Raw genomic sequence first — 8,711 nt, forward strand, 5'->3', positions numbered from 1 at the left:
TACCCTTGACAGAGTTAAATTAACTCCAAAACTGGGGTGAGACAAAAAGGTACAAAACCACTCCTTTTCAAGAGTAAAATTTACCCTCTTAAACTTTACTCCCCTTGTCAGAGTAATATTTATTCTCTCTACAGAACACATTCACCCTCACTAGATTTACTGTACCTTTATTTATAGTCAGATTTCTCATAAAACCATGAAAAGCTCATTTTTTTAAATATTATGTAAAGGAAAGACCAGGTTTACAATGAAGCATCTAATACTGGTAATTTTAATCATAAGATTGCAAAGAATGCACATCGATATGCATGATAAATACAATCTGTATACACATACAAATATATCACAAAAATCAAAGCTATCTTTATTCTAATTATTCGGGCAATAATAAAATGGCAATCAGCTGAATGTGTTCTTGCCTTAAACAAAGATAAATTGAGTGGTTTGTGTTTTGATTACAGATTGCAACAATGAATGGCTGCAAAATAACTTCAATTACAAAAACTAAAGCATACAACGTACTTGGATAAATGTGACTCAGTATAACAAAATGGGTTTTATGTACATGTAATACAAGTCAGTTCTTACAGAAAGAAGTCAAACGTAAAAAAATGGAACATGCTTAGGATAACTGATGCAAAAATTTTGCCATCGTTGACCTTTACCAATGTGTTCTTTTTTTCTCCAATAGAATTGTTTTCAAAAAGAAAAAAAAAACAGAACTTAGGCTGATAATTTACATTACGAAAAAACTAAAAACGTTTTGTTTCCAAAAAGAAGAAAAAAACCCCTGAGATTAAGCTGATAATTAAGTATGCTCCCAGCAAAGCAATTACAGCGAATGAAAGTTTTAACAAAACCTTGCTTTCTGCCACAAGGTAAATGTCTCTAGTTCAATTAGTGTGCCAGAAGCAACAATCCTTGCAAATGTTGTTTTTAGAACCTATCCATTGATTGACTCATCATCCTTAAAAGTAATTAAAGAGAATAATGATTAGTATCACCCCTTCCAAAATTAAGATCATTCTACAATATTCTAACAAAATAGGAAGAGAGCACAAATCTAATACATCCCTAATCCTGAGAAACAAAAGACACCATCCACCAATTTTGGTGTACCAAATAAATGGAACCACATGTAATACCGGTACTTGCATGAGATTACATCTGTAACATTGTTCTTGATTCATTGAGTAACTCAGTTAACTATCAAATTAACTTTGTCATAATGATAAAAGTACACATATAGTGGTGGAACTCATGGAACAAATCTTGAAAATATATTGCCAGATGCTTTCTTTGTCTCTAACACTTTTCCAAAAAAAATTATGTGTGATGAGGTATTTAGAATTATCTCATTTAAAAGTACCGGTATTTCAAATTTTAAACTGAAAGCAGATATTGGGTGAGACAATGGATAAAGGAAACTGCAGCATCATCTTCCGCTAATCGCTAGGCATTACTAGTCTATACGTACACAGACCTGTAACTCAGACAGTGCTTTATAATCATTTTATTGCAGTGACTGTCAAGAATTAGTTGTTAAAGTGTAATTTATGTGAGTTATTTGTAAATATCTATATGCATCACTTGTTTAAAAGCAACAATCAGCTTCTAAGTCTTTCAGACTTTCAGCTGTTTGACTTCATTACTGGTTTTTTACAGAAACATGCCTCAAAGGAGTTTCTTCATTGCACCAACCTTTTCTTTTATCTGAGGGTTTTCTCCAACTCCTCTTCCATAGATGATACATGTAGTGGTATGTACTGTATGTTGCAAGAAGAATGCATCTACTTGCCTAGCCTCAGCACTTTCTGTAACCAACTCTCTGTCCAAACTTCCCAGCAATCTTTTAATGAACCAACCTCCAATTTGAACTGTTAATCAACAAATAAATATAGTGAAAAGTTTCAGTTTTCTTGGAAAAAATAATTCATAATCTCAGTCACATTTCCAAACAAAAATTATTACCGCTACTTACAGATAAAAGGTGTCATAAGAATTTCATCCAGATAAGAACACTCAGTATCACATGTCTCAAAAAAATAATGCTGGTACATGTAATAATAAAGCTGATCATTTCTAAGATGTATGACAACTGCAGACTGCCTACAAATAGCGATTGTAAACAGTATTTAAGTCTAAGCACCCATAGCCTGCGTAGCAAGCGTTCCTGTTCGAAAGAAGAGCTCCCAAACGATTTTCCACAAACTGGCCGCGCGAAAGTTGGGGCAAGAGACTGAGGGAACGCTTGCAAGAAGACCCCCTATTTTTGAAAAACCCGTTCGCCCACGAATGGGGGCTTCTGATTGGTGCGGCACAGTCACAGTGATTGACAGGTGATAAATTTTCGAGCAAAATGTTACTTGTTAGTTCTAGCGTGACAAATACAATGGCGGAAGATGTTGAAGGTTTTGAACCGTGTGTTGAAGCTGAGCGAATCGGTTCTCGGTTTTGCATTGAAAATGGAACAAGGACTGTCAATGCGCCACCGTTTTAACTGTATAGATGTAATGTCCGTTTTGCCAACAGGATTCGAAAAAAGCTTAATTTTTCAGATGTTTGTCATGATCTGCGGAGTTCGAAATAGAAGAAACGAAGAACAAACTTCTCGAGTATCATCTTGATTTCTCCATCATACGCAATCAAGTAAGTAGTTTAGGTAAATTCCATGGGAATGACAGCCTGTGATTTAATTAAAAATCTGGACTGCTTGGACGATATCCATCGCGGGAAATTCAACATTATTTAAGCGTCAGCGGAAGCCGCTGTGGATAAGCGTGTCCATAATTCACTAAAAGCAAAAGATTTGTTCTTTAACAAAACTTTGGCAGCGGTTATTGTCAAGGAAAAGTTTGGCTTGGTCTGAAGTAAGCTTTCCCTTCGCTTGTAAAAGATGCTTCGTATTTACGCAGGAATAATTAATAACATGCCTGCGAACCACCAGAGTACATATCTGTGTCAGGATCAAGGAAATAAACTGTATGGTACAGTATGTTGCCCAGTTTCCGGCCACTTTAGTTTGTAATCGCCCTAACTTCTTGTTTATGCACGGAAACTTTCTCATTTTTCTACAAGAGATAGTTCATTTACTTACCTTTAAAATGTACGGAGATCGGCTGCCCACCTCAAGTACTAAAGAAATTATGCCATTTTTTGCAAAACTAGTAAGTTGCCCAGTTTCCGGCCAGCGAGTCCAGTTTCCGGACATCAATAGAAAGCAGAAATTTCATTCAATCCGCTGGACTAAACGGACTTCCAAGGCTATCTCGATGTGGCTTAGCGACTGTACTTTATGGGATTAGAGCAAAATGGTTACTTAGAGGTGTATGGTAGGGCATAGATAGCTGCTAACTATGGGTAGGGTATAACCTTGACAAAGCCCGCGCGATATTCTCTGCGAAGAGGCACGGGCAATAAACACAGCACATCTGAGTTAATATGTACCTCATTACGCCATGCTTGCTTAAGCTATGTACATTTCATTAATTTCTCGAGTGGTAAGTTATAAAATTTCATTAATTCAAATAAGTTTTAAACAATCTATCTGTGGCCGGAAACTGGCGTAGTATGCGAAAATCTTAGCTAAGATTTAGACTTCTGACGTTCGCAAACAGCTAAGTTCTAGCTTATGATGACAGGTCCCTTAATTACTTCCATCTTCAATGTAAATTCTTTCAAAAAATTATCAAGCTCCGTGAACTATTTCCTATTAAACGAGTTATTTATTTACGTACGGTAGCTTCGCTGTGCAGTGAAAAGGCCAAAAATTAGCCGGTAAGATTTTACTCACCTGAACAAAATCCCTTCTTGTTCGCTCGTTTCTCGACCAAAAAGCCCGCCTAAACCATCAGTTGATAGCGGAGATGTTCGTTTTTTTCCAACGGATCGCTTCGGTGGACGAAGAGTTAAAATCCCATCGAAAATAACCGAGTTTACCTTTTTTCGGCCGGAAACTGGTACTGGCCGGAAACTGGGCAACACACTGTATTTGTCAAATTCTCCGCTTACCTTGCCCAATATAAGCTTCAGTACTATATCATGAATTGAGCCTGACAAGATGAAGACAATTACGCAACTGCCCTGCTAATTAAATCTTCTCTCACTGTGAGAAGAAAGCGGCTCCTTTTTACAGTCGTGCATTTTTTTTCTTGCTATTTCATCTACGATTTCGTGACGATTGACCAAAAACGTACTATGGATTATCAAACAAGCGGGGGGGATATCCTGTAATTTCCAGGATATTTAGTTCGATTCGTTTCGTCAACCACTTTGCACCAAGAAATCGCCAGCAAGTCGCACTGAAATCGCCGCTAATTAAAAATCGCAACTGAAACCTCTTTGAATGGTTTCATGGTCTGCTTTGGTGGAGTTTTGCATTGAGCGGCCTTACTACCCATCGAACTCTTTTCGAGTTATGTTCCTAAATTTCGTATTTTACGAGCGCACGGGTTTCTTACACGTTCTAAAAATTGGCCGTTGTTTTCGATGGTTTAAACAAATTTTCGGAAGAAACATAACCAGTCTTACCCGGCTGAGAAGCTGCCGTTACAAATTTAACTTTAAAATCACACAACCTCAGTTCACACTGACAAATTCTGCATTGATCGCTCGCTGTCTCCTCAGTGCTTCGGTTTGTTTTGACGGAAGTCAACATGTGTAAAAAACAAGGTTTTCTGTTATTGGCTAATTTGTTAATAAGACGTCAATCAGCGCGTGTCAAAAAAAGGTGGGCGTTTTTCAAAAATAGGGGGTCTTCTTGCAAGCGTTCCCTCAGTCTCTTGCCCCAACTTTCGCGCGGCCAGTTTGTGGAAAATCGTTTGGGAGCTCTTCTTTCGAACAGGAACGCTTGCTACGCAGGCTAAAGCACCCATTTTAAATAAAACGTTTAGCTTGCAATAACTGTGATTTACGGTTAGTTTGGGGTCTGCACTCTGCAAGTGTCAGACACTGTCACTTCTGTTATAACGTAAGTGTTTGAAGAGCAGACTCATCAAAATTTGGCTCTCTTTTCTTTAAACGCCAATAATAACAATCTCATGCAGGCATTAACATTTGCATTGAGTACAATAGATTAAATGACAGCTGAAGCTTTCTGCTTTCTGTCGTCATTTAATTTGCGGTGAGAGCACTCTAATACCAAATCATTTGCTTAACCATTTGATCTAAGGTTTCATTTCTCTTGTGAAATACATACCAATTTGTTAAAGCACTTAAGCCAAATTAAATATCCTTGCCTGACAAATTTGGGACTTCAAGGTGCATGTAAAAGGTTTGAATTCTACATAAGCTTACATTAAATTGTCATAAGACCCGATTCAGACGCCATACTTTTCATGAACCGAACTTAATACATGAAAAGTTCGACGTTTGAATCAATTAAGAACGGCTATTTTAATTTGGAATGGCTCAGGCGTTCTTTTCAACTGGCCTAGACGGGAATTCGGCTTTAGCATGGCCGTGGATCGGCTTTGATTTCAGACGAATGAAGGGGTAGTTTCTAAAGAAACTGTGGTGCTGCGTCGGTGGGGAAGTAGTATACAAAAATTTGGTTTTATCAACGGAGTTGATAATGTAAATTGGCCACCGTACAGAGATTCTAAAAGCTGACGTTTCGAGCGTTAGCCCTTCGTCAGAGCGAATCGAGGGATTATGGGTTACGTGTAGTTTTTATAGTAGAGTAGGAGCTACGCTATTGGTGGTAACATGGCAACGTGAAAAATAGGAATATATTAGTTAAATGAAAAGCGTTCGTTAATACCGTGAGGATTGAGGGTGCCGATTTGAAAGATGAATTTTTGTTCCAGATTCTTGCGGCTTTCCGTCGTACCTAGATGTAGGGAAAGGCCGCAGATAGCCATGTGTTTTTTGGAGTGGTTAGGCAGATTAAAATGGCAAGCGACTGGCTTAGATGCATCCCTGTCATTCTTCTCAACATCGCGAAGGCGTTCGCGGAATCGGTCACCTAGTCGTCTACCTGTCTCACCAATGTATAATTTATTGCATAACGTACAGGTTATGCAATAAATTACATTTGCGGAGGTACATGTGAAACGATCGGTGATCTTAACAGATCGCTTAGGTCCCGATATCTTGCTAGTGTTAACAATGAAAAGACAAGTTTTGCATCGTGAGCGTGCGCATTTGAAAGTGCCGGGTTGCTCGTTAGTTTTGAGCGCGCTTCTAACTAAAAAGTTGCCTACGTTTTTGTCGCGTTTGAATGAAATAAGTGGAGGTTGCGAAAAGATTCTACCAGTCTCGGGATCATTTTGGAGTAATTTAAAATTACTAAGAATGATGCTTTTGACTGCGTGATTATGAGGATGGAAAGTGAAGGTGAATGGAATTCTGTCATCCTTATCTTTTTGTGACGTTTGTAGTGATGACTGTCGATCAAATTGTTGGGCGCGATGATGGCCCGCTTTGACCACAGAGACAGGATAGCCACGTTTTTCGAAGAACTGGCACATCTCCTCTGATTTGCTGGAAAAATCGGAGTCATCACTACATAGACGTCGAAGTCTAAGAAATTGAGAATAAGGAATGGAGTTCTTGACATGTGATGGATGTGACGATGAATACAACAAATAACTGTGTGAATCAGTAGGTTTGTAGTGCACACTAGTACATAGCACGTTGCCTCTAATAGAAACTTAGATATCTAGGAAAGCCAATGAAGTTTCCGAAATTTCCCAGGTATATTTAAGAGCCGGATGAAAAGAGTTGACGGAGGTTATAAATTGATCGAGTTCTTCTCTGCTGGATGAAATAGCGCCGATGCAGTCGTCAATGTAGCGGCCGTTGTACTGATTAAAAAATTGGAGTTCAACATATCCTACAAAAAGATTGGCATAGCTAGGTCCTGCTATCATACATTAAAGACAGTACTTACGCACTACAAATTTTCCGCGATTTCAATTTCTCTGGCCAAGAAAAACTTATTTTCACCATGGACATTACATCTCTATACACAGTCATTCCTAATAGCGAAGGTCTTCTAGCACTTAAACACTTTTTCGATCAACGCACTGTCAAAGAACCTAGCTCGGAAACACTCCTCCGCCTTGCAGAACTAGTTTTAACGCTTAACTGTTTTTCATTCGCCGGCAACTATTACAAACAAATTAATGGTGTAGCGATGGGCACAAGAATGGGACCTAGCTATGCCAATCTTTTTGTAGGATATGTTGAACACCAATTTTATATTCAATACAACGGCCCCAAACCTGCTCCGCTACATCGACGACTGCATCGGCGCTATTTCATCCAGCAGAGAAGAACTCGATCAATTTATAACCTCCGTCAACTCTTTTCATCCGGCTCTTAAATATACCTGGGAAATTTCGGAAACTTCATTGGCTTTCCTAGATATCTAAGTTTCTATTAGAGGCAACGTGCTATGTACTAGTGTGCACTACAAACCTACTGATTCACACAGTTATTTGTTGTATTCATCGTCACATCCATCACATGTCAAGAACTCCATTCCCTATTCTCAATTTCTTAGACTTCGACGTCTATGTAGTGATGACTCCGATTTTTCCAGCAAATCAGAGGAGATGTGCCAGTTCTTCGAAAAACGTGGCTATCCTGTCTCTGTGGTCAAAGCGGGCCATCATCGCGCCCAACAATTTGATCGACAGTCATCACTACAAACGTCACAAAAAGATAAGGATGACAGAATTCCATTCACCTTCACTTTCCATCCTCATAATCACGCAGTCAAAAGCATCATTCTTAGTAATTTTAAATTACTCCAAAATGATCCCGAGACTGGTAGAATCTTTTCGCAACCTCCACTTATTTCATTCAAACGCGACAAAAACGTAGGCAACTTTTTAGTTAGAAGCGCGCTCAAAACTAACGAGCAACCCGGCACTTTCAAATGCGCACGCTCACGATGCAAAACTTGTCTTTTCATTGTTAACACTAGCAAGATATCGGGACCTAAGCGATCTGTTAAGATCACCGATCGTTTCACATGTACCTCCGCAAATGTAATTTATTGCATAACCTGTACGTTATGCAATAAATTACACATTGGTGAGACAGGTAGATGACTAGGTGACCGATTCCGCGAACACCTTCGCGATGTTGAGAAGAATGACAGGGATGCATCTAAGCCAGACGCTCGCCATTTTAATCTGCCTAACCACTCCAAAAAACACATGGCTATCTGCGGCCTTTCCCTACATCTAGGTACGACGGAAAGCCGCAAGAATCTGGAACAAAAATTCATCTTTCAAATCGGCACCCTTAATCCTCACGGTATTAACGAACGCTTTTCATTTAACTAATATATTCTTATTTTTCACGTTGCCATGTTACCACCAATAGCGCAGCTCCTACTCTACTATAAAAACTACACGTAACCCATAATCCCTCGATTCGCTCTGATGAAGGGCTAACTCTCGAAACGTCAGCTTTTAGAATCTCTGTACGGTGGCCAATTTACATTATCAACTCCGTTGATAAAACAAATTTTTGATTTCAGACGTCGAACGTTTCATATGCCGAACTTCATGATCATGCATAAACCATGTTTTACCTTCTACATGAAAATCGCTGACAAAATCAATTGGTTTTCTTGGTAATGGCTTTGGAACTGCTGTGGAGGGGCCAGTTAAGTTCGACTTCTGAATCAACAGGCGTACTTTTGTCAATTTGTGTCGGTCGAAGAAGTACGCTGTGTCTGAATCGGGCCTAAGGCA

At 39.0% G+C, this 8,711-nt stretch overlaps 1 long non-coding RNA gene across 1 annotated transcript in view; it reads right to left on the reverse strand.

Moving 5' to 3' along the window:
• Positions 1–243: 243 nt before the first annotated feature.
• LOC138007520 (uncharacterized) overlaps positions 244–8,711 on the reverse strand; it is an 8,644-nt gene continuing 176 nt past the window's right edge. Inside the window, exons 2-3 of the long non-coding RNA XR_011124055.1 lie at positions 1,702–1,877; positions 244–967 (exon numbers count right to left, since the gene is read on the reverse strand). This is a non-coding gene — a long non-coding RNA (uncharacterized lncRNA). The remainder of the gene's footprint in view (positions 968–1,701; positions 1,878–8,711) is intronic.

Source organism: Montipora foliosa, chromosome 6 (assembly GCF_036669935.1).
Source record: "Montipora foliosa isolate CH-2021 chromosome 6, ASM3666993v2, whole genome shotgun sequence".
NCBI classification, from domain to species: Eukaryota; Metazoa; Cnidaria; class Anthozoa; order Scleractinia; family Acroporidae; genus Montipora; species Montipora foliosa.